This window comes from Emydura macquarii, unplaced genomic scaffold, assembly GCF_026122565.2.
Source record: "Emydura macquarii macquarii isolate MOO-44397 ecotype Brisbane River unplaced genomic scaffold, CSIRO-AGI_Emac_v2 contig_1119, whole genome shotgun sequence".
Lineage (NCBI taxonomy): Eukaryota > Metazoa > Chordata > Testudines > Chelidae > Emydura > Emydura macquarii.
The window spans coordinates 4,855,577-4,881,227 of NW_027131256.1; the positions used below are offsets into that span (position 1 = coordinate 4,855,577).

The 25,651-nt window shown below is 44.1% G+C and overlaps 2 protein-coding genes across 4 annotated transcripts in view; one reads left to right on the forward strand and one right to left on the reverse strand.

Moving 5' to 3' along the window:
* TMEM39A (transmembrane protein 39A) overlaps positions 1-3,156 on the reverse strand; it is a 28,391-nt gene extending 25,235 nt beyond the window's left edge. The window contains exon 1 of one of the 2 annotated variants that reach the window (XM_067546034.1): positions 3,007-3,156. The gene's annotated coding sequence lies outside the window, so the exon portion shown is untranslated. Of the gene's footprint in view, positions 1-1,726; positions 2,699-3,006 lie in introns of those variants that run through there. The other variant, XM_067546036.1, reaches the window with a different exon arrangement.
* Positions 3,157-15,725: 12,569 nt separating this feature from the next.
* The window catches only part of B4GALT4 (beta-1,4-galactosyltransferase 4), a 38,257-nt gene continuing 28,331 nt past the window's right edge, over positions 15,726-25,651 (forward strand). The window contains exon 1 of one of the 2 annotated variants that reach the window (XM_067546043.1): positions 15,726-15,918. The gene's annotated coding sequence lies outside the window, so the exon portion shown is untranslated. The remainder of the gene's footprint in view (positions 15,919-25,651) is intronic. The other variant, XM_067546044.1, reaches the window with a different exon arrangement.

Consider the following 25,651-nt stretch of genomic DNA (forward strand, 5'->3'; position numbering starts at 1 on the left):
GCAGGCTGCAGGGAGGTGTCTATCTGTGCCAGTGATCCACAAATGAGAACCACTGCCTGTGGTCAGGTGCCTAAGCCAGCTTAGCTATTTCTTGCAGGAATGAGTTAGGCACCTCCCTCACTCCACACCCAACAGCTGCAGGATGAGGAGGTAGTGTGCTGCCATCCAACTTATAACTTGTAGTCTAGTACTTTGAGCACTTGCTGGGGATGTGGGAGATGCTGGTTCAATCCCCCCCGTCAGAAGGAGAGAAAGGATTTGAACCTCATCTCAGGAGAGCTGCTCCGAGCACTGAACTATAGGATAGTCTGATGGGGGCTCCCAGTGTTTCCTGTTGATGATGATCCACTGTGGATAAATAACGAAACAGTGATTGGAGACCTGGGGTCTTCTTCCTCCCAGGATAACCTAACCACTAGGCTGCAGAGTCATTCTCCTCTCTCTCTGGCTGACAGAGTGTGTCACTCACTGGCCCAGACAGTGAGAAATTTCTGTAGTCATTGGCCAAGAGAGAGAGAGAAGCCTCTGCAGTCCAGTGGTTAGGGCACCCATTTGGGAGGTGGAAGACCCCAGGTCTCCAATCACTCTTTCGTTATTTATCCACAGGGGAACAGCTTCAAAAGGAGAGAGTGAGGAAGCTCCCGCACCAGCCTATCCCATGGCTCAGTAGTAAGTGCACTCTGCTGAGAGGTGGGAATTCTCCCCCTCTGGCAGAGAGGCAGCAATCCAACCTGAGTCCCCCACATCCCAGGCAAGTGCTCTACGCACTGGGCTAAAAGTGGTAAGGTGGACAGCAATGGTACCCCCTCTTTCTCCAGACAGTTTTTTAATGGGACCCTATCCAGTAGGTGGCCTCAGAGCATTCCTACTGGATCAGACTCCACTGGCAACTTAGGCCGCTGACTGCCTGTCTTCCCCTGGTTTATGAAATGCTTGGGTGTTCAGGCAGGAGATAGGCGCCCGAACACCTAGAGAGAGGCACCAATGCACATGTCCAAAGACAGAAACATAGGCTCCTAGAGAACTTTTTCCCTGAAAACTTTAGGCACCTACCATTTTCACTCAGCAGTTTTGTAGACTACAGTGGAGCCAAAACCAAAACTTAGGCACATAAGTACTTTGTGAATCCCTCCCAAAGTGCCGCAAGTTAGGCACCCAGTGTTGTGAGCCACGACTCACAATCGACCCAGTTGGTTTTCGTAAATTTACACAGCGAGTCGGTGTCAGAGCAAAGAATAAAAACCATCAGTGCTGATCCTAGTCCCCAGCTCTCGCCAGGAGGCAGCACCTACATGCTGGTTTGTGCTGCAAGATGAAAACTGACAGCTGCTTGAGAACAAGACACAGAGCAGAAATGCCCACCTCTTAGGGAATCCCAGTATGATCGGGGCCCCACAAGTACTGGGTGAAATCCCGGCTTCAAAAAAAGTCAATGGCAAAACCCCATTGACATCAGTAGGGTCAGGATTTCACCCAGTGGGTTTTGTTAGGGCTGGCTACCATGGTGCTTTGTGTGAAGATGTGTTTTAGAAGAACACTCAAAGAAACTTCCTAGAGTGGGGACTAAGAAGCACAAAGAAAGTAATTTGAACGGACATAAACATCAAGAATTTTAGGGGACCAGAATGTGGATCAAGGGGCTTGGCTTCTATTTCCTGTTCTGCCACTGACACCCTGTGTGATCTTGCACCCATCCTTTCCGATCTCTGTACATCAGTTTCCCTACCTGAGGGCAGCAGGTACACAGTCCTCTGGGCTGGCAGCTAAGATGAGGCTTTTTCTCCTAGAACTTTACAATCCACCACTTTGAAGTATGGACATCTCCATTCATTCATGTATAGTCATGACAGATGGCAGTGATATGAGGGGCCTGTTGTTCACATCCAAAAAGCATGCACAAGAGCTGTCGTACATTGGAAACAAAGCTAACCCTGTTTCAGTTGAATGTTCATGTGTGAAAGTGACCCCAGAATGGTTAACATGCAGCCTCATATAATGAGCAGTCTCGTCATTTTAACTACCACTCCACGTAATGGAGGATAATCAATACATGGCTTTCTTAGGCATACAGGGAAATGCACTGCACACTTCCCACCTTCTGGAGAATAAGGTCTTATCACAGGTTATATGTGCCCAGGCTAATTATGTTTCAATATTTGTGACACGTGGCTGCGATCAGTTCTACATATCTCATGTCCTACTCAATCTGTCCTATTTTCATTGGTCATTTAAAATGCTGGGCAATGTTCTAAAAAAACAAAACCACCAAACCTACACATGAGCCCAAATGAACTTGGCGGTGTTTTAAATCCACACCCTAACTTTGCAAAGAGCACCTCTCTCTTTCATAGGCCTACATTATTCTTCCAAAACACCCCTATCCCTGATTTCTGGGGTGTCTGAAATCCAGAGCAGGAGCTCAATTGTGTACTTTAAAGCCTATCTCCAGACGAGCTGCCAGAAATAAAGTTCAGCACATCTCAACGCCCGGCTGCAACGGTGCATTTCAAGGCTTCTTTTAGACAAGGAACACTTGGGCCAGAAAGAGAGGCGACGCTGGCATTCCTGGCGCCCCTGGGAAGCAGCAGCCTTTCCTCTGGGGCAGCAATTCGACCCACACGCCCTGCAGCCCAGAGGCATCTACAGAGTAACTCCCTGGGATAACCGTGCAGGATCTTCACACAGCCCCAGTCTGGGTTTGGAGCAACCCTCCCCGAGCCAGAAGCACCCCATGAGCGAGGAGGCAGGCCCCACACAGAAGCCCTAAAACCACCCCCACCCCCCCCAATTCTGCTTAATGCACTGAAAACTCCCCCACAGTTCATTAAAGGAAGCAAAGTTTCCTAGGCAGAGATCTGGCAGGACAGGGAGAGGGGAAAGGGAGCCAGGGCCTTCGGGGGGGTGTGAGCGAGATGGGGCTCGGTGTGCTGGGCGGTGGTGGTGGTGGGGGGGAGGGCAGAGAGAGCCCCGGGGGCTGGGGAGGAGGCAGCAGGAGCGGGTACTCACACATCGACGTGCAGACGGAGGAGGTGGTGGTGGTGGTGCAGCTCAGACATCGGCTAGGAGGAGGAGGAGGGTCCCCTCGGCACAGCAGCAACAAAGAGCCGCCCTCCAGCCCCCTCCCCCAACCCCACCAGCTGCAGCTGCAGAGCCCGGGGGTCGTCCGTCCGTCCCCCCGTGCCCAGCCCCGGCGCTACCCGGGTGCCACGCAGCCCAGCCCCGCCGGGAGACGCGCCTCGCGCCCCCCCCCCCCGGTGCCAGCGCCCAGCCGGGCCGCGCGGGCGGCTGCGGCCACCTCCCCCAGCCAGCCCCCGGGCAGGGCCGAGCTGCGGGGCAGCGCCCCCGGGGAGCAGCCGGGGCGGGAAGCGGGGGACGCTCGCCCGGGCCCCCCCCCCCGACGCCCCACGCGCGCCTCGGCTCCGCCTCGCCCCCTGCTTTCGCCCGCGCGCCCCTGGCCCTCGGCGGCGGCCGCTGCCCAGCAGAGACGTGGCAGTCAGGGCTGATGCTCTCATCAGCCGGCGACGGCGGCGGCAGCCGGCCCAGGAAGGGAAAAAAAAAGTGGGGGGGGGGGCGGCCGGGGCGAGGAGCCATGTTGGGAGTGGCGAAGCCTGCTGTGAGGGGGTGGGGGAGGGTCCCAGGAGCCATGTTGGGAGTGGCGAAGCCTGCTGTGAGGGGGTGGGGGAGGGTCCCAGGACCCACACATGCAGCCCTCCCCTAGGCCCTCAGGGCTGGCCTGGGCGGCCCTCAGGCCTGTCCCTGGTGAAGAGGAAGTTTTCCAGCCTTGCTCTCCCTGGAAAGAGCCTCCCAAAGGCTCTAGGAACGGATCTTCTAGGAGCTGAGAGCTGGAGACTGTTTGGTTTTGGGGGGCTGTTATACCCCTGCCCTCTCCAGCCACCCGCCACTTTCCCGATCTACGAAAGCCAGAGGGTTGCTCAGGCCAAGGAGGCAGATGGAGCCCCAGGCTCCAGTCCCTTCTGAGATGGGGGTTTACAGAGCCTGAGATTGGAAAATAACAGTCCAGGCTGGGTTCTTTTTCTGTGCCCGCTGGCTGTGGAGCCTTTGGCGTGTGTTCAGTTTACGTTTTCAAGCTCTTTCCATTGCAACCATTGAGGCTGGAAACGTCTGTTTAAATGAAAGCCGAGATTCCCGTGGGATTCGGTGCCTCCAGGAGTCGGGGCTTTCAGAGGAACACCAATTATCCTGACAATTGCCATAGAGTGGTGAGAATTGGCAACATGAAAACCATGCCACAGGTCCCTCCATTTTTTTTTTAGGAGGAAGCTAGATCTTTTCATGGCTGGGAGGATGGGATCATGCTGGCCAGGCTGCTGCTGGCTGGTGTGGACTCCCTGCCACCTCCCTGTTTGCATCAAATATTGCAGGAGTCGTGAAAAAATCGTGAGAGTTGGTGACACTGTCAAACAGGACCTGATCAGTGAATCCTTACTCAGGCAAAGCTGCCATCGATGTAAATGGTACAAAAATGTCTGAAGAGTGGCCACTTTGGATCCTCATGACACAAGCTGATTTTTTAAATCAATTGCATTCTTAAAATTACTCACCTAAAACTGAGCAGCTTCCTGTGGACTTCAGTTGCAGTAGCACAATAACATAAGAGACAACGTGGTTTAATGGCCCACGTGAGCCACTGAGAGGAAGGGACTCCAGAGTTCTAATGCCAGCTCTGCCACTGGAAGCAAACTACACTAGAAATGCTACAGCTGCACCACTTTAGTATAGACATTCACTACAGCAATGAAGGGGTTCTTCCATCACTGTAGTAAATCCACCTCTCTGAGAGGGGGTAACTAGGTTGATGAAAGAATTCTTCCATTGACCTAGCAGTATCTACACCAGGACTTAGGTCAGCTTACTCACCTCACACAGGATGTGAAATTTTTCGCAGCAACATAATTAAGCCAACCTAGCTTTGTAGTGTAAGCCAGCCCTGAGTCCCTCTGTGTACTTTGGCACTGGAAGGTTTGCACCTGCTGGACAGAGAATGGAAAGAACAGATGGTTATACACACACTCTCTGGGAGTGTTACACCTGCTGAGGAGTGAATGGCAAAAGAGGAAGAGGGATCAGGCTTGTGCTTGCCTCATAATTGTGATAAATAGATCACAAAATTTTTCACTGTTGGTCAATTTCTGCTTTGGTGTGAGAGGACGCAACTCCAGTAGAGCCACTCCCCACCACCTTTCCACTGTCTACACATTTTACTCCCACCTTACCTCCCTTGCTTCAGCCAAACTGCATTGCTTACCATCTCCACACACACACCCCATGTCCTTTTCCCACCCCCTTTTCTTCGCCTATACTTTAAATCCCTTCTCTGGCTATTACCGTTAGGCTTTTCTCCTCTTCATTCCTGAATACACCCTTCTTTCAGGAGGCCTTTCTGTCCTGGTCCTCACCCCTTGCACCTAGGAAATGCTTACAAAAATAATAAAATGTAAAATGAAAGAAACCATAAAACTCTCACGCCATGTGCTGAATGTGACTTGCTCACATATTAGTTTTTTGGCTTAATTCCATTCACCTCCTCCACACTGACTCGACTGTGGGGTCTTCAAGGCTCTGGGACCACGTGGTGGGAGGGTCAGCCATGGTGTTTTATTGCAGTGTAGACATACCCCTCGGAAATGAAAGTTCTCAGTGAAGAGGGAATGACCCAGTTTAGCCACAGGGTGGCAGCAAATATTTAATGTTGACTATCATAATCTATTGAATTAATGAAATGCCTCAGGAAGCATAGGCTGATTTGGGGGCCACCTAGTACATGCTGTCCCAAACCAGAGGGATACCGTTGCAAAAAGTATCCCTCTGGGTGATCATCTCTCACAGCAACATAAAGAGCAAGCACCTTCGCTATTTCAAAAGGTTTTGTCATAATATGTATGAGTGAGATAGAGGGAACTAAACTGATATAATTAGAAAAGAGGAGACTTGGGGACATAATCACAGGCTATCACTACCTTTATGGTAACATAAAGGTCTGTGGTCCAGACGAAGCAGGACAGGAGCAATGCTCTGATGCTAAGGAAGGAATGTTGAGGTCTGCTAGCAGACATCTGCTAAAGAGTTTGCATTCTGACCACTAGTTTTCACATGCACCAAAAACATTCACTCTTTGGGCTGAAATTCAGCTGGTCTAGCATCTGCTTGCTAGTGATTTTTTTCATTGTTTGCACACAATCCCTTCACTTGTTTTGTTTTTTTTAACAACCCCTCCCAGCTTATCCCACTGAAAAATAATTCAAACCATACCTTTTGAAGGCAGGGTTACTTTACAGTCAAATTCATCCCTTTCCCCCCATTCTTTTCCTCTTGCTGTGTCCCAGCACCGTCAGATGAAACAAGGCAGCATCGCCACATAGCATCCTATCTCCTGATTATATATCCATTGTCACAACACCTATCACCATCAAATAAGCCAAAACTACATCACCACATGATGTCCCTCCACCATCCTCAGTAGAAATCGGACCTATTGCTGGACTGGCTGCTAGTCAATACATAATAAAGAAATTGCCGGAGTTTAAGGATTAGCACATTGGACAATTATACCTGTGGTATAAGATTCCCTCTAGCCAATACTCTCTCCTGCCCACGTGACAAGGTGCTCACACTGTTTCCAGTTCCTGATGAATCTGGTACCGTGAGCTTTTTTAGGGAACTTTATTTTTGTCTTCCCTCTCTTTTGGTGTCAAGAAGCTGCAGGGAAGGATTCACACCGAAGCCTTCACAACTCCCTTCAGGAGAGCTCCATGGGCTGTGAGTTCTTCATTTCCCCGTGGCGTGTCAGCCTGCACCAAGCTCAAATCACGGGGAAAGAAATAGGGGGGACGTGAATGTCAGGTGACTTGCTTTGATTTGAAACAGTAGTGAAAAGAAAGGAACCATAAGACAGAAGTGAGGTATATCCTAAAAGTAGTAAGGGGGCCCAGCCACCCAGTATTTGAGCCTGGGGCCTGCACCAGCTTGACCCATTTATTATGTGCTCTTAGCTTCACCAGCCCCTTCCAGGGGTAGCTATTACCCTGGTCAATGCCATTTCCTCTCTGGTTGCAGACTCTGGCTCTAGTCCTGTAGCAGTGGCCAGCAATGATGACTATATATAAAAACACCTCATGCAAGAATCTTTCCCAACCCATTTTATTGCATCAGCTCCTCAGTATGAAATCCAAATTGGGGCCAATTATCCTGCAAAATTTGAAGGCTTCGGGAGACTAAACTGTTCTTAGTCACAGCCAGAAAACAGGCAGAGCCAAGGTGCTACCAATGCCTGAGGCCTCTGGAATGACAGGAAGCTGGTTGCTTGTGATAGGCCCAGGTGATCCTAGCAGATGACCCCGCTCAATGCTGCAGAGGAAGGCATAAACCCTTCAAAGTCTGCGCCAATCTGATCTGGAGGAAAATTTCTCCCTGATCCCAAACTTGGTGGTCAGTTTAACTCTGAGCACACAAATAAGCATTTAGACTCAGATAATTTACTGTTCCTGCCTCAGACCATTGGTCTATGTGGCTGATGTCCTGCCTTCAGTTCTGGCCAAGATTTGATGCTCTGAAGGGCATTCACACCTCACCTCCCTGATTTCATCTGGTCAGTTCTAGCCAATTGTGAATTGGGGAGGAGAGTTCCTTCCTGACCTCTGCCGGAGAACAGCTGAAGCCCTGAAGCATGACACTTCATTCTCCTTATTATCTTAGCAAACATAATTACAAATGTAAGGAAGGTAGAAGCAAAAAAGAGGTTTGATTTCTTTCCATGGCATGGAAGTGAAAAATGTTGGGAGGGTGGTGTTTATCTTCTTTTCCTGGTGCGGAAGCGAGAGATGTAGGACAGGATTATGGTTATATTTACATCTGTAGCTCTATAAATATGCACTAAACTCTACAAACCACAGACAAATCTTGCCCTTGCTCCAAAGGCTTTACAGACTAAAGAAGACATGTAGAACAACAAACATATATAAGCTGTGACTGCAAGGCAAGCTTTTAGAGCTGCCCTGAGAGTCCCATGAATTTTATTGGTGAGCTCCAATCTCCTACTGTAGCACTTTCTCTCTTTCTCTGTATGTATAGGTTCAAGATTCTTATGCACTATGAGACCTGTGGAAAATGTTTCTTTATTGTAGCAAAAATATTAAAATTTGCTGAGTCTTCCTCTACCCCAGCCTTACCATACGACAGGGGCATGAGAGAGAGTAAATTATGGAAAGATGGTGCCATTCCCCCTGTGACACCCCAGTGTTACCATTGTTACCAACCCTTAGAACTAAAACTGCAGCTAGCCAATGAGTGTGCATTGCTGCGTTTTGGCTGATATCTCTCCCCAGTACATCATTGGCATCTGTCTGTTCCCTTCCCGAACTCCCATCTGACTTGAATCTTTGTTCATCCTTTTCCCACCTCATCTTCAGTTCAAAGGAGTGAATTTCCTAGACTCAAACACAAGTGGGGCAAAAAACAAACAATCCCCCAGATCATTATTTTATTATTTACAATAAACTATTCAAGTCTTTAACTAAGATGCTTTGCAATTATTAAAAAGGGCAAATGGATGAGAATCAGAAGAACAGTGCATGAAGAGACAAATGAAAAGACAAGACAAGAAAAGAGACAGATTGGAAACAGACTTCGTGAAAAGAAGATAAAAATAGAAATAATAGGGAAAGGAGAGAAAATGTTTAATAAAGATTTATGGGGACTACCGCATGTCCTCTAGTGCCTCTTGCTTGTCATTTGTGCTAAAGCCTTATCTCACCTGTTCTTTAATCTCTGCACTGATGGTACCTCCCCTTGCTAGTTTAATCCAGTAATCAATTGCTTTTACTGCTAATACATTTCCCTTAATGTTTCAGCTCGGTGTTTCCCTCCCTGGCTTTCGGCCATTGCTCCTTATTCTGTCCCCCTGTGAGGCTGTGAATAATTCTTATTCTCTCATTACACTAGTAGATTTATTGACACTCATCATGTTCCCTTATCCCCTGGGTCTCCCCTCACAACCCATTCAATAGATTTAGTACTTTTAGGGCCTGATTCAGAGGCCACTGAAGTTAATGGAAAGATTCCCATTGACTTAACTGGGTTTTGGATGAAGCCCTTAGTCATTACCCGCATCTCATTTTCTCTCAGGTTGCCTAATTTCAGCCTGTATTGAAGTGTGCCGGCTAGAGAGGGACCTGAACCAATTTTTAAAATCTTATCAACCCCAAATTTTGTGGAGGTTTGGAACTTGAACCAAGAGATCTGACTTTCAAAGCGGTCCCCCATCCCTAGTGAAGATCAAACCAAAACCCAGGATACAGACACTCTGCGACACTGGGGTCTGTGAAATCTGGTTCTGAATTTAGCACCTCAGCCCCATCTCTGGTGTTTATAATGGGCACATTATTCAGCGAGTGCTCAGGGAGACCTGGGGACCTCGTCTTTCTTTCTCTCACACTCACAGGCAGAGGGAGAGAACCCAGAAGAGCTAGGGAGTGGGCAGCCGTCTCCACTAACCCCTGCTAAGTACAGTCCAGAGATCCATTGCACTTTCTTACTGGGAGATCAGCTGCTTGCTAATGGTCCCCATGGCTATGATCTGTTATCACTGTATCAACTAGGGATGGGCCTGAAACAAACGCCTGGCCCCCGCACCCCCCCAGTCTTTGAAAGAAGAGGTTGAAATCCAGATCCAGATCCAGATCCAAATCCTTTGGCTTGGGCCCTCTCTGACAGCAACAGAGCCTGGCTGGGAAAGCGCTGGCAGAGCTGGGTAAACTGACACTAAGGTGCAGGGACTGGCTCTGACAGACCATCCTGGAAAGATGAAGTCATCAGCATTGTGACACCCCCTTGATGGGCTCACCAGCTCCGAAATGCTCCTGACCAATGATATTACTGCATTTCAACTGGTCTCACCCGGAGCCAGGGCCTGATGCAAATCTGGGTTGAGTAGCTCATCATATTCCAGGAGGGGGCTTCAAGACAGGAGGAGAAGCATATCAGGGATAATCCACATGCAACTATGAACAGCCCAGCAGACACAGAAGAGCAATGAGGGGCATTTTTCAAAGGGTTCTTCATTACTGAGCACACGTTTACCTCCGGGGAGGTTACCAGGACTCTCCTAAAATGTAGATGTAGAGTGGTCATGCCACCCTGCTCACTAGTGGCCAATAATCCAAAATAAACCATTGTAGGAAATTCAGACTCCTCATCCTTACAGATAGGATTCTATGTAATTTGTCTAAATCCATCTCTGCTCCCATTTTCTCCTAATTTCCATTTCACTCTTCTACCTGCTTTCATCTCCTTTGTCCTTCCTCCATGCTTTGTGTCTTTGTTCCATTCTGCCCCTTAAAAGCCTGAAGCAATTCCCTTGTCCCTTTGTACCAGCTACCTTTTTCTTCAAATCTCCTTAAAATCCACCAATCCCTCCTCAATCCCTCCTTCATCTCGTCAAATATCCCTTCACCCTCCCACTCCTGAACTGCTATCCCACCACTCATAGTTGTTTGCTTCATATCCCTTAGATTGTACGATCTATAGGGCGAGAACACGTCTTACTCTGTAAAGCTCTGCAAACTTACACTGTGATATAATTGTTATTTCATCATGGTGGTTCAAAATCCTGAGGTCCTGACATGGATTTTATTTAGCAAGTCCTTATGCTGGTAAACTCCGGCAGAGTTGCAGATTGTTCAGAAGGTGCATATCCTAGTGTTAACCTTCTACCAGTAGCATCGACAGCTACAAGGGCCAGGTTCTTACTTTAAGCGATTCTCTACAATTTCTTAAATTTTTGGTTCAAGCCCCCATCCAATCATCTGAGAACCTGTAAGCTCTCTGGGCACCATTGCTAGGCAAATCAGTACGCACTTGCAAGCACAGAGGTTTAAACAAACAAACTTTATTTGGGGAGAAAACGGAAAGGCCAGGTTGAACTGGGACAAATATTTGTAATTTAACATCTTCTATCACCATTTATTTCAGTGTGCGTAAGTCACAGTCCCAAACAATTGGACCCTGAATGGCTGATGCAGTTTCTTCTGCTTCCCAGCTTCTCACTCTCAGTTTGTGGGTCCCCAACTTCCTCACTCACCGTTTGTTGTTCCAAGAGTCCAGGAATATCAGGATCCCTGTATCGTAGGCAGCTCTGGGGGCTCTCCCCCCTGCCTTGCTATGTTGATCAGCTAGGACAGAGAGGCTTCACCAGAGTCACTAGGCTGACATACAGTGTTGCTATGAATTCCTCTATCCCCACTGCAGTGCACGCAATAATGACTCTACTGCTCTCCAGTTGGAAGCTGTCATCTTTAGGTGAATCCAACTGCTGCTTTGCTCTGCCTGCTGCCCAGATAACCAGATTTGCCCCTGGGCCAGATGACTGAAAGCTCTGGTGAGCTCAGCCCACCATAAAGCAATTACAGCTCTTAGTTCAGCTTGCTTAAATACAAGGGGGATCAATAATCTTAAAGAACCCATCAGAATCCCTGCCACTCAAAGAAGTACTCTGCACAACAAAGCAGAAATTTGCACTCTCTCATTCCTTGTTCTTTGGGGTTGTCCAGGGTCTTTTATCCCACCTTGGCAAACATGAGCTCTCATCAGGATGATCCCATACACAGTCATTGTCCGGGCTTTGCCCAGGTGGGTTCCCAGCAGGGTAATCTTAAAAAGATGGGTCCCAAGTACAAAACTTTGTCAAGTTATACCCCAGTGTCTCCAAACTACTGAACCAGCAGTTAATTAATATATGTAGTTAATATGAAAATGAGGTGCCGCCTCTCTCAGTTTACTCCCCTTGCTCTTCAGTAGATGACAGCAGAGAATACAGTTGATATTTAAATGAGGTACTTCCTCATTCAGTCAATGCAGCGGATGCCATCAGAGAGCTGAGCTCACTCAATTACTTCCCTTCTCTCCTAGGTGTCAGGCCACAGGGCTTACTCTGGGGTTTGGCCCATTGATTTAAATTGCAGTTTGCTTGAATAAGAGCAGAGTAAAAAAATGAGCATGTGTCCCAATAATAATGTTATGGTGCCAAGTGTTAATGTCATGTGTATTATCAGTGTGTGCATGCAGGAGTGTATATGAGTATGTTATGAATCATTGCACCCAGACAATGGTTAAGAGGATTTTGTGTGTAAAGCACCCTTTGTCTGGGTATTCAGACGTTTTTGAGTTTCATTTGTATTGCAAAGCAGCTGCACAAAAAGAGGGTTGATGCCCAGGCTTAACTTTCCAGACCACATGATCCTAGGTGGGCTGAGGGTTTATCAGTTGAAAAGTCCAGGGACTGAGGGAAGAACAAGGAACAGTGACTGTGTTTAAACTGTGGGATTCCAGGAGAGGAGAGACCAAGACAGACAGAGGCTCAAGAGCAGCCTCTTGGTGAAAGGACAGTGGTGCTTTAGCTGAAGTTTCTGGGGGGAAAAAAGAAAAAAAAAAGAGTTTCTTGCGGGCAGTCTGTGACCAACACTGTTCAAGGAAACAAGACAAGCATAAATTCTGTACATAAACAATACACACTCAGAAAATACCTGACTACATCACTGATTTCCTCTCCAATGTAAAACTAACCTGCAAGGCTGTTAACACTACCACCACTCAGCAAAGATGCAACATTAATATAAGTTTACTAAAATGAACCACACTCTGATATTGCTTGGACAAAAATTCCAATATTTTTATGTGGTCAGAATGCAGTAACAACCCAGGTTTCTTCATCAGTGTCTTTTCCTTGCATAAGAAACCTTCCATTATGAATTTATGCACCTGAGGGAAGATTTTTATGATTCATAAAGGAAGTTGAAGGTGATCATATTTTTTGTCCAGTTTCATTGCTTCCTGCTGTGCAAAGTAACCCAGTTCCCCAACTCAATGCAATGACATAACTCCACATGCTATGTATTATATGTCCCCCTGCAGAATGGAAGGCTTTTTAAAATTGCATCCCCTGAAATGGCTATTACTTAGGCTATGTCTACACTAGAGAGCTTACAGCAGTACTGCTGTATCAATGTAGCTGCACCACTGTAAAATCTCTTGTGTAGCCACTCTATGCCTATGGGAGAGAGATCTCCCATTGACAAAATTAAAACACACCAATGAGTGGCAGTAGCTATGTCAGCAGTTCTCCTGCTGACATGCGCTGTCCACACTGACACTTCTGTCGGTGTAACTTACGTTGCTCAAGGGTGTATTTTTGCAATGTAAAAATTGCAAAAATGGTAGCGTAGACATAGCCTAAGTTTATAGACAACAGCGTGAGGGCTAAAATTAGTGGCTCTTATTGTTGGAGCAACTGTTCCTTGATCTCATCCAAACACTAGATACTGTTAACTATGATTTTACTGTTTGAACAACTGGATTCCCTGGAATGGTTGGAAAAAGACATAGATGCTAGCTTGCACTCACATGAACAATTCACAAGTGGAGATGGGCCTAAACTGCAAAATACAGGTTGAGACCAGGATCTAAATTTCCTCAAAGTTTGGGAGTGGTTGAAGCCAAGGTTCTTGTTCAGATCCAAGGTTCTAGTTCTTGTCATACATCACAGGGGGGCTTAGTATGGATGGAAAAAGATCTAATCCTGGATAGACTGATTTTTAAGGTGAGAGAAGATGCAATTGGATTCTGTCTGGTATGCATTTAATATAGATCAGTTGATCTAGGCCCCATGCTCAGAAGGAAACTAGAGTCATACTGTGCTATGTTTTCATCTTGCCTGAGCCAATCCTTGTGGTGCTTTCTGGGTGTTTACTCAGTTCCTACAGAATTCAATGAGAGTTTTGTCCAAATAAGGAGTTCAGGCTTTGGCTGACAGAATAAACTTGTTTAAAGGGATTTTGGCAAGTAGTACAGGCTCCCAAATATGGGAAGGGAGGAGAGGAAGAATGTGTATGTGGAAGGGTTTACAACAATGGTAGATCAGTGACCAATGCATTCAGTTCTCCCACCATCCTGGCAGAGGTGATGGTCACTAAAAAGGCTACCTTTGCTGACAGATGTAGAAACAAACATGATACCAAAGGCTTGAATGCACAGACAAGACAAATTCAAGTCTCAGGAAGGTGTTGGGTCTCTGACAAATGGAAATAATTTATTTAAAAAAACCTTACATTTTTACAAGTTTAAAAATATAAATGTAACCAGCTTTTTGGAATGTGAATTATTCCTCTGTTGTTTTGGGAACCCAAACATGGCTGAACTGCGCAAGAGAAGCAGAAAGAACTAGTTTGACTGTCCCTGCTGGAAAAAGGCGCAAAAAGCAGCTGTCTTAATTAACATTGGTAAAAGTAAATTTGATTTTGAAAATGTTAAAAAGTGTTATAAGTAACAGAAGTTGGAAATATTGGTTTGGTTGTTTTTTAGCTGTCAGTGAATTCACACATACACACAGAACTTGTTTATTCTTTACTAATGTGATTCCAGAAACAAAAGATCCTTCTTTGATTTTGATTAAAACTAAAGGAGCAGACAGTCCATCTCCCTTTAGCAAACACTGATGTTTTGGAAGCAAGTGTCTTAGTTTTATGATTTCATACATTTTCAAAACATCTGCCAAGAAGCACTCATTTAATTTCACTTAAAAATTTTAAACATCTCAAATGCTCACATTTTGAGGGCAGTGTTTTAAAAGAAATTGTATAACTTTTAAGGAGTACACAAAATGTGCTATATACCAGTGCAAAATCACTGTTGCGATCAGCAGCACTCAGAACTCAGCTAGACGCATAGCTAATGAAGTAAATATTCTCCACATGTACTGGAACCATAGAAACATGCATAGTATCTGGGACTCGTCAAGAAAAACAGAACCCTTTTTAGGCATTCCGATATCGACCACACCTGCATTGCATCAGTTTATGATGAATTTATTAAATGTTTCTAAAGCAAATACAACATCGATATAACAATATTGATATATGAAACACAGTACAATGAGTCAGAATAGCTGTCAAGTGTAACTAATTCAGCAAGGGACAAACTAATTATATAAACAGCAAAACATAATGGATTCCTCTGAGAATCGGTGAAAGTTCTTAGGCCCCAGTGTTGCAATGGGCCGCCCAATGGGACTACTCACACGAGTAAAGTTAACATGCATAAATCTTTGCAAGATTGGGGCCTCGTTATCAGAGAATGATAATCATTTGAATACACTATTTTTTGCTTCAATTGACCCAGTGATGCAATGGTGGTTTCTTGAAACATATGACACATTGGCATGTTATGTCCCGATGAGCACAACAGGGATATTATTATTAACGATTATTTGACTAAAATTACACGCTGGCAAAACAAGATGCTGGTTGGCCAAATAATTAATAATTGGTGCACGCTAGATAAATTCGGGGAGGTGAGCAGGCTATTCCGCACCCAGTTCCTTCCCTTCCTGTGCTTTGGGGGGCCCCATGGCTCAGCCAAGGAAAAGGCCTCCCCGTTGGCTTGCTGCAATCTCTTTCAGGGTAGGTGCCCCCCTTGGGGAAGCCAGGATCCCTGGGTGACAGCGAACGGAGCCAGTTCAGCTGGTGCTAGATGGGGGGAGGCGCACGGGGCACCAGGCCTCGACTCCGCCGGCCGGCCCCACGGGCGGGGACTGGGGAAGTGACCCTGAAGCGCGGGGCTCACTGCCCCGGCCGGAGGGAGGGGCCTGGGCTGGCCCCGCACGCGGGGCACAGGGGCGCGTGCGGACGCACACCAGGGGTTCCACCCGGCGCTGTCACGAGGCGGGGCGGAGCCAGGCCCCTAGCGGGGGGAAGGGGGTGGAGGAGAGGGAGGGTCGCTCTATCCCTCCCTCCTCCGGGGTCTGTGGTGGGAGGCAGGCGGCCGCTCTTGCTCCGTCCTGCCCTCCTCTCTATGGTCGCCGAGGGATGCGGTGGGTACGGGTTAGTACCGACACCGCCGCGGAGAAGGCAGGTGAGGAGCGGCCCAGCCGGGGCCCCCTTCCTCCGGGGCTCTGAGGCGGGGCCGGGGGTGGCGCAGCTCCCCGGAACTGGGGACTGAGCCTAGCCGGCCCGTCACCAGCCACGGGGGCCCCGCCCCGGACCAGGGGTGCCCCCCGCCGCGCCACGGCTCCGAGGAGCGTCCAACCGCCCGCCCCTCCCCCCTCCGAGCTATACCACTACTGAGCCGGGCGGGGGGGAGGACAACCGGTAATACCGGTCCCTCCCCCCCCGGAATAGTGCTGCTGGCGTAACACGGTGACGCAAGCGAGCCACGCGCGTGGGCGCGCGCTCCCCCGCCTTCCTCCAGCTTGGGGTGGGGCTCGCCTCGCCTCGCCTCAGCCGCGTGCCCAGGGAGCTGGGGTGGTTTCCTGCAGCGCTCAGCCGAGCCGTGCTCAGCACCGAGCCGTGCAGTTTTTTTCCAGCCAGCAAGCAGCGCACGTGGCGGCCCGCAGCCGGCTGCCTGCTCTGGGAGCTGCTGCTCCCCTGTTCGCGGCGCTGTGAATGTGCCCAATGCAGGCGAGGGGTGGCCAGGCTGTGGCTCGTGTGAGCCGCGTGCAGAGCCCCCTCTTGCACGCCCCCTTCGCTGCCTGCCAGACTGGGGCGGGGGGAACTTGGAGGCTAGAGCTCCTGTCCTCAAGGTGGCGGGGCGAGAGGATCCCGCCCAGCGAGGAGGGAAGTCTTGGGGCGTCAGTCAGTCTGGCTACCTAACGCGGTGTATGGGCCACTGGCTGGGCGTTGTGAAGTAGTTGGGGCCCTAGTGTGTGTGTGTGTGTGTGTGTGCGCGTGCACTTGACTGTGCGTGGCCCCAACTGAATTGCGGTGTTTTCGCCTGGCTCATCATCAGGACAGGAGTTGGGGTGTGTGAGCAAACCAAGTTGAAAGATAGAGTCCAAGGTGGTGGTTGGCTTGTCAATCAGCAAAGAGACGGCCTGTGTGTTTAAAGGGTGCTGTCAACGCAAATTTGGCCCAAAGTTTAGACTCTGTGAAAACACAGTTCCTTCGAAACTTAAGAATAGTATAAATCAGTGATACTCAAACTATCGTGTTTCAGGAGCCAAATTAGCCATCAGCATTACCCAAAAGAGCCACAGTGGTGTGAATTAATTCTTTCATTGACTATAGTACAATTCATATTTAAACAGGTATTTCCCCTCTCATACTATCTATCTAACATTATTCTCACAGCAAGTAAGTTAATAATTTAGTGCAAGTCCATAACTTAATTGGTTAATAACATAGTAAAAGCTTCCTGATTGGTTAATAGCTTAGATTGGTTAAAATTAAATCACACAACCTTTTAATATCGTGCTGCAAAGAGCAGCAGGAGACACTTTAAAGAGGCGCTTGTGGCTCCGAGCCACAGTCTGAATATCACTCATATAAATATTTCCATGAATTAAAGAAAGAATGAATTCCTGTGGAGATAAATAAGCAATGCCCTGCAGTGTATGTATAAGGAAACTCATGTGTTGCAGCAATGGGAAAAGGAAACAAACTATAAACAAAATAGTAATGGATTTCATGGATATTTCCTTGCCTCAGTTGGGAGAAATGTAAAAAGTAAAGCAATAACATAATGACATGTAACTGTACCCTTTAAAATTATTCTAAGTTGTTGGCAAAATAGGTAGGGAAACTTGTTTAAAAATGATTAACACTGGAATGTTCAGCATATTCAAAGCACTTTATTAGCATTGGTCCCTCTCTTGCAGTTGGACTAGGTTGACCCTTGAGTCTTCAGAGAGTCCCAATAAATTCAACATTAGCATTAATTAGACCCTGATCCAGCAAACACTTATATACTTGTATAACTTTATCTCTGTGTAGTGTCATTGGCCTCACTTGGTAAATGGTAAATGACATATGTGCTTAAATGTCTGCAGGATTTGGGCCTAAAATTATGAGATTATGTGGTTACTTTGGTAGTTTGTGGATGCACCACCAAGGTGTTTGAATCTACAGGTCATGTCTAAGTTATGGGGCTATAGCAGCATAGCTATGGGATAACCCTGTAATGCAGATACAGCAATGGAAGGGGTTTTTCTGTTGGTGTAGAAACACCACTGCCTTCGGCGATGCTAAATTGATGGAAACGTTTCTCCATTGACTTACCATATCTAAACCAGGGGTTAAGTCAGCATAGCTATGGCATTTAGGGGTGTGGGTTTTTCACACTCTTGTGTGTCATAGCTATGTTGACCTAAATTGTAAATGTAGATCAGGCCCCGGACTCACTGTGATTTTTGAGCACTTCACTTCTCTAACGTCAGTTCCCCATTTGTAAAATAGAGAGGATGGCAACAATACTTTCCTGTATCTAAGGGGAGGGATATTGTGAAACTTCATTTAATTAAACCTGCAAAGTGCTATGAGTGCACTGAATAAAATGCAGATAGAAGGGGAAAGTATTCCTGATAGACAACATTTGCGTGCGAATCTCATAAGATATTGCACCCTCATAATGCCAGTTATGTCTGATTCATGCTGACATCCTATTGCCAATCTTAGCATGTGTCTTAGTTTAACTTTCACGATATCCCTTTAGTCTGTTGGGCAAGAATAAACAAATTGCCCAGCTTTAGGAACACAATATGTGTGTTGAAGGAAGGGTTTTTTTCTTTCTGGTTTCGGTTGCCATGTTCCTTTTTATTTTACTAGTATTGTGGAAGCAAAGTTTGTAGCTAGCGGGGTGCTTAGTTCTTATCAAAAGACTGTAAAGAGGATATGCATGAGTTTGGAGAACTTGGGTTTTTGCTATTTAGGAGGTGATAAGCTTGCAGATTCTGAAGCTCAGTCAGATATCTAACTGTCTGTGGCAAGGGTTCAGCACAGGACTTGTTTTGTTTGTTCAGTTCTGTCTTTGTAGGCCGGATCTCTGCATGCTTCTTAACTGTGTTCACTCCATCTTAGAGCACCATGTTTAACCAAGGGTTTGAACAGTGTGTCTAGGTGGGACCTTGGGAGTGTTTGTAAGCATTAAGAGAGAGTTTAATTTGTGTGCAGATCCACTTCTCTCCCTCATTTCCTCCTTTATACCTTTTAACCTCTGTAAACAGCTTGTTTTATGCACACTGCCTCTTGAACATGTCTTTGCTTAGTGGGGGTTTGTTGATTACCTGAAATGGTTGGTTCCTTTGCTTGCCCTTGCTACCAGTTCAGTGTCTCCATAAAGGCAACTCTGTTTCTACCAGAGCTGTTCCAGTGCATCTATACGCAATTCTCTTCAGTCATTTTTGTACTGGTGTATTCTAGGTCTCTTCAAATCCCTATCCCATATGCTCAGTATTGTTGCTAGGAGCAGGGACTTTTGGGAATTCACAGATATGAGGCACTACATTGGGTAATGGATTGAGGAGGATTGGATGAACTAAATGTGAGGGTTTATATTCAAGTAATCCACCAGTCTTAGTAATAATTAATTGCTAATAATTTAATAGTCTTTATTAGACAGATACCTAGTTAACATATGTACAGAGTGTCTTAACTCAGGTCACTCTAACATTAGACCAATTGCCTTTTCCAGCTGTCAGCTTCAACATCTTGGAATTCTATTAATTCTCTTAAAGCCACAGTAACACCACATCTCCTGTCTTTTAATTTTTTAGCACAAATGTGTCGTGTGTGTATCAGAATTACCATAACAGTTTTCTTTAAGTCTTATAACAGGTTTCCTTTGACACGACTGTGTGTCTTCTATATCTGCTATATTATTGAAGTTCTTATTACTTAGAGGAATGATTTCATTTTCTTGCTGTGCTCTATTGTTTCTTTTTTCAGCTGAGTTCAGTCTCGCAGGTAACAATTGCAAATGTCTCCAATTTCATCTATATACTTAATCATTATTAGCCATGACATCATAAGATTGTGGTGCTACCTTTTTTGTTATAGTGGCTTTCTGAGCCCAATTTCTACCATTTTAGGTACATACTCTATCATTTGGTTTCAAATAAGACAGTTTATGCGGTCCTCTATCATAATAATTCTTTTGATACAAACTTGACTGATATTTATACTTTCCTTATATCCTTCTCAAAAAAACATACATAATCTGTTTCTAATCTTTCAGTTAAATAACATTTGTGCAGATGATAAACCTTATTGTAATGGCAATGTTCTGTAATTTAATAATGCCAAATATTAATCAGTATTCATTTCTTCAGATTTTGTTAGTAATCTTTTTATCATTTTCACCTAGCCCATTAGATTATGGGTAACGTGGACTTGATGTAATATATTTGAAATTATATGCTGTAGTAAACATTTTAAACTATTGACTATGAAATTAAGGTCCATTATACTGTACTGGGAATGCCATGCCTTGCAAAAATTGATTTAATTTTATTAATGACTTGTTTGGTACATAAAATAATAGAATGAGATTTAATCTAAATCTGCTATGCTGTAGTTTGAACCTATTGTTTCTTGTTCTACCCTCTATGGCAAGAGAGAACATCTTTTCTCCATCTTTTTTATGGCAACCTTTCAAGTGTTTGAAGACTGCTCTCATGTCCCTTCCCCCATTGCCTCTTTTCCAAACTAAACACACTCAGTTCCTTCAGTCTTTGCTCATATGGCTTGCATTCCATCCCTTTGATTACATCTGTTTTCTAGTATAGATATTTAAAAAAAAATGCAAGAAATAATCAAGATTATAAAATGCATGTCCTTTATATTCAAACAGAGCTAAACCTACTTTAAAGACTAAGGTCTTAAGCTTTCTCAAATAAATGTGATAGGTTGCTTAGACTGAACATATCTATATTTTTGACATATGTCACATTATTTTATACAAATCCTCTGTTTGGCTCATTTGTGACCAATACAGAACCTCTCTTGCTCTGTCTGCATTTTTCGATGCCTAAATATCCCTCATGTATGCATTTCAACATCTCTGCTTTTAACCCTAAAGGAATTACTGTTGTTACCTTAAAAACAGAAGTCCTTTAGTTACTGATAAGTCTTGAATAAATTGATTACATGGCTTTGGTATCTTTTTTTTTTTTATTATTATATCCTCTTTCAATTGCTGTAATACCCTTTGTAAATTCTCATCCTGTCTGGTTGCTTGTACAGTTTCTTCTCATGCGCTTTCTGATACAGGAAACAATTTAAGTACATCTACATGTATCACATTATCATCTTCAAATACATTGGTTACATCATATGCTATAGAAGCAGTATCAGTAACAATTAACTATTTGTGTAGCTGATATTCTAATTTTAGAATACATAAATACAATTGAAAAAAATCATCTTTGTAACTGAGGTGGTATGTCTGTCATGTTTCTTTTTGAAGTATTAACTAATGGTTTAGATCTGTATTGTCAGAAACAAATCATACCATATATATATATATAGATGTGACATTTTTTGCATGCAAAAACCAATGCCAAAGCTTCTTTCTAATTGAGCATACTGACGTTCCGTTTTTGACATAGCTCTAGATGCATAAGCAACCAGTTTCCATAGATCTCCGTACTTGTGTAATAGAACTGCTCCTAGGCCTTGTTTGGATGTATCTGAAGACAGTTTTTTAAGTCTGTTACTATAAAATAGTTTTAATATTGAAGCTGTTTTTATTAGTTGCTCATGCTGCATAAATTCTTGTTGATGTTGACTGTCTCCTGTCCATTGATTATTTTTAGAAAGTAAAGCCCTTAAATTTGTTTTGTTCTGTTCTACATGGTTAGGTACATATTTTCCTACAAAATTAACAATATCCCAAAATTTCTGTAGTGACTCCTTATCTTTTGGGTAAAGTGATGTTATCAATCCTTGCATTCTTTGTGGATCAATCTGTAATTCTTTACTGGTCAGTTTTTCTCCTAAAATTGTTAATTCTTGCACTCTAAATTTACATTTTTTTGTTTTTTTGCTGTAGGTAAAGTTTTAGTTAACTTTAGAAGATCATGATATATATCCTATCATCTATGTACACTTGTGTGCCATTTATATTTACAAAAATTCATTTCATATTGCTCTACAAAATACCTCTGGAACTGAACATAATCCAAAAGGTAATCCTTTAAAACAGTAATGTCCAAAAGGTGTGTTAAATGTATATAACATTGACTTTCTTGCTCCAGTGGTATTTGCCAAAATCCATTTGAAGCATCTAAAGAAAAGTATTTTGCTCCTGACATTTCTCCAAGTAGTTCTTCAGATATTTTAAAATGTTGCCTTTTAATGTACTTATTTAAGTCTTTTGGATCTAAATATAAATGTAAGGATTCATTTTTCTTTTCTACTCTTACTAGTGAATTCACCGATTCAGTCAACTCTTCCACTCTATCTTATCTAAATTAATAAACCTTTCAAAATTCTTGCTCCTTAAAGCCAAGGGCATTTTTCTAGTTGGGTGTGTAACTGGTTTCTTTGTTTCCTTTAACTCTATTTTATACATTGTATTCAATTAGCAATGTCAGTGAATAACTCTGTAAATTGATGTGCTATTTCTAGTGTTTCAGAATCCTGAATAGTCTGAATTCTAAGGATTAGACTTGGTGCTAAACATGTTTCTAAATCTAGAATAGAAATACTTTGTCCTTAACTATTACAAATTGTATGTTTTCTAAATAATCTTAACTATGACCTATAATTCGCAAATACCCATGACAGGAATTTTTTCACCACAGTAAGATTGTTGTAAATTATTGTGTTTGTTCTCGTCCTACAGGTGTTACTATTAGACATTTTATAATTTCTTCTGAAATTACATTAGCTTTTGCACCTGTATCTACTACATATGAAATAAAAGTTCTGTTAGTAGACAGTGTAACTGTCCAATTCTCCTTGTAGTTCAGAGTGAGATTATTTCAAAATACCCAGAAACAAATTTTCTTCATTTGTAACGTCAGTTATGTATTCCTTATTCGGTATTTTCTCTGAGGCTTTCAAATTTTGAACTACATACATGTTTTTAAGTTTTTCCAGACTTCTCTGTTTACAAACTTTTGCAAAATGATTCTTTCTTGCAGATATATGGGTTTGACCACATGCTTGACGTTATCTAGGTTGGTGCTTCCTTCTATATCTAGAACATTCTTTCATATGCTCATATATTTTGACTTTAATTCTTTCACTCTTTTTTCCTCCTTAGACCTGTTTTATTTCTTTTTCTTAAGTCTATATTCACCTTAGCTTTCTTTCTAAACTGAGCAATCATTGTTGATTCAGTTCAGCAGTGTGGCAAATTCTCACTGCACTTTCCAGATTTAGATTTGTCTCCTCTAGCTGTTTTTTTCTGACACTGATATCTTTTTACACCCATCACAATTTGATCTCTTGTCATTGACTCAGATTCTGGAAACTGCATGTCTGACTTATCTTTAGATCTGTTAAAATGATTCAAAAGTATCTTCCTCCGTTTGATTTCTTAAGTGAAACTGAAATCTTTCAGATGTTTTAATTTATATACATAGTTAACATATACAGAGAGCATCTTAACTCATGTCAATCTGTCTAACCTCAAATCTCCAGATGTCAGCTCCCATACCCTGGAGATTCTATTCATTCTCTTAAAGCCACAGCAACACCACGTAGGGCAGCCACAATACTTTTGATTTCTTGCCCACACTGAGGAGAAGCTATTGTAGACTCCATCCTTTTTTGCAGGACCTGAACTAAGTACCTTGTCCCAAGAGTTGCAGCCAACTAATGCAACCAGCACTCGAAAATTCCTAGGACAGCTGTTGCGAATGAATTCAAGAATTCATAAGCATGGATCAATTGAAGTATCAGTTGTTTGCAATACTTTTTTTTGCCAACTACAGACAAGACTTTGCCACGTATTTGAGAGCAGAGAATGTTGTCCCGCTATAAGATGATGAGATCAGTAGACTTTGGACCATAGCTGAAACCAGATCTGTGCTCTTAGATTCTCTCCATCTCAGAAATGTGTTTTCTTTTCAGGCATAGTGCTGCTGCAGGTATAAGGATCATGCCCTGAGGGGTAGCAGCTTTGATAAATTTTGCCCTCTGCTGACTTCTTGAAATGTAGTCATTTCTGGGGTGGAACGTGGCAGCAGCACTGCCTGATGTCTTAGGATAGGATGTGAAGAATGTATAGTCAAATTAAATGACAGGAGAAGGAATGTAATTATCCAACTTGGAATTTGGTGAAGACACTAACCTTAACACTTCTATTTTTGTGGAAAGTGCATTTGGATCTTTAATGACTACAGGTTGCTGGGGCCTCAGTTTTATGTCTCCTTCAAATCAAATAACAGAATTGGGAACGTTTTTGGCTCTTGGAATCCACCCTAAGAATCCTAGAAGCCAGAGAGAGTATTAAATGAGGAATGTATCATTGACTTTCAGAATTAGACTGGATGGAGTATCCAATTAGTTACCTGTTGGTTTTGTTCTGGGTTTGTGTCCTTGCTGTCCAAGTTAAAGTCAGCTTACCTGGAATATCTACAATTTGATTTTTTCCAGGAGGTGAGGTTTGTTCCTCAGTTGTATTCTGGTTGATTCCTTGCTGCCCACTTCACTTTTCTTGCTTACAAGATTTTTATTCTAGATCAAACTTGAAAGACGAGAACATTGATTCCTTTGTAAATTTTCTATAATTTGCCACTTATTTTTAATGTTCCTCTTTAATGTGGGTTGGGAGTGGGAAGAAGAAATATCTTTCCCCTCCCCCAGCATGTAGGGGAGGAGGAGCAGGCAGCCATGACACTTATTGGGCACCTGCTAGCCAGTCGCTGGGATGTAAAGTGGAGGCCCCCCGTAGGGTACAGTGGAGGGTCCCAGAGCCCTGGCTTCAGCCCAACCTGATTATCTACACTGCAATTTTATAGCCCCACAGCCCAAGCCAGCTGCCGGTGTTTTTATTGCAGCATAGAGACATATGCAGTGACAGCACCCTTTTAGGAATCCCAGAATCGCCGCCTGTTCCCAGCAGACTTGAGTTGGGAAGGTGGGCTTCTCACCAGGGCATTCCCCTAAAACCATATGATGAGCCCCCCCAGACATAAGAGATGGTGAGACCCCTTTGTACGCCTGGGTGGAACCTAATTTAGTTAGAACAGCTTTTTTACAGTATTCATATTGAAATACTTAAATCAGAAAAAAAGCTAATAGAACCAAATTCTCCCATCCATTACACCTTGTAAACATTAGAAACTAATGACATTACATGGATGTGGCAGAGGCCTTGTCTACATGAGGAAATTGTATTACATTTAGAGACTGATTTAGTTAAATGGATGCAATCCCCTAGTGGGAACGCTCTTATTTCAGTGGAATGGTGTGCTATATAGACTTCTTCACTGTCTTAAAATAAATGCATGTAAGGCACTCTTAAACCAAAATAATATCTACAAAAGGGGGTTGCACCAATCTAATTTCAGTTTCTAAACCAGTTAAGTTAAATAGGTAAAGTTTTCTCACTTAGAAAAAGTACGAGAGAAAAATTTGACCTGAAATGTGTTGAATATTTGTTTTTTGGCTAGAAACTGGCTTGCAGTCTTGACATCTGGCACCCATAATGGCTGATGTCACTTTGTAGCAAGACAGCTACTGCCTGAATGAGACCCAGAATTGTCAAGTTGAATCTAAAACTTTGTTTTCCAGTATACATGAGGATTTTTACATGAGCAGAAATACTTATGTGGATTTTTGTAACATTACATTGAGAATAAATGGGGTGTGTTTTTTACTTGTGATCCATCTTCTATATAGCAAGCAGATGGTTGTGTGGT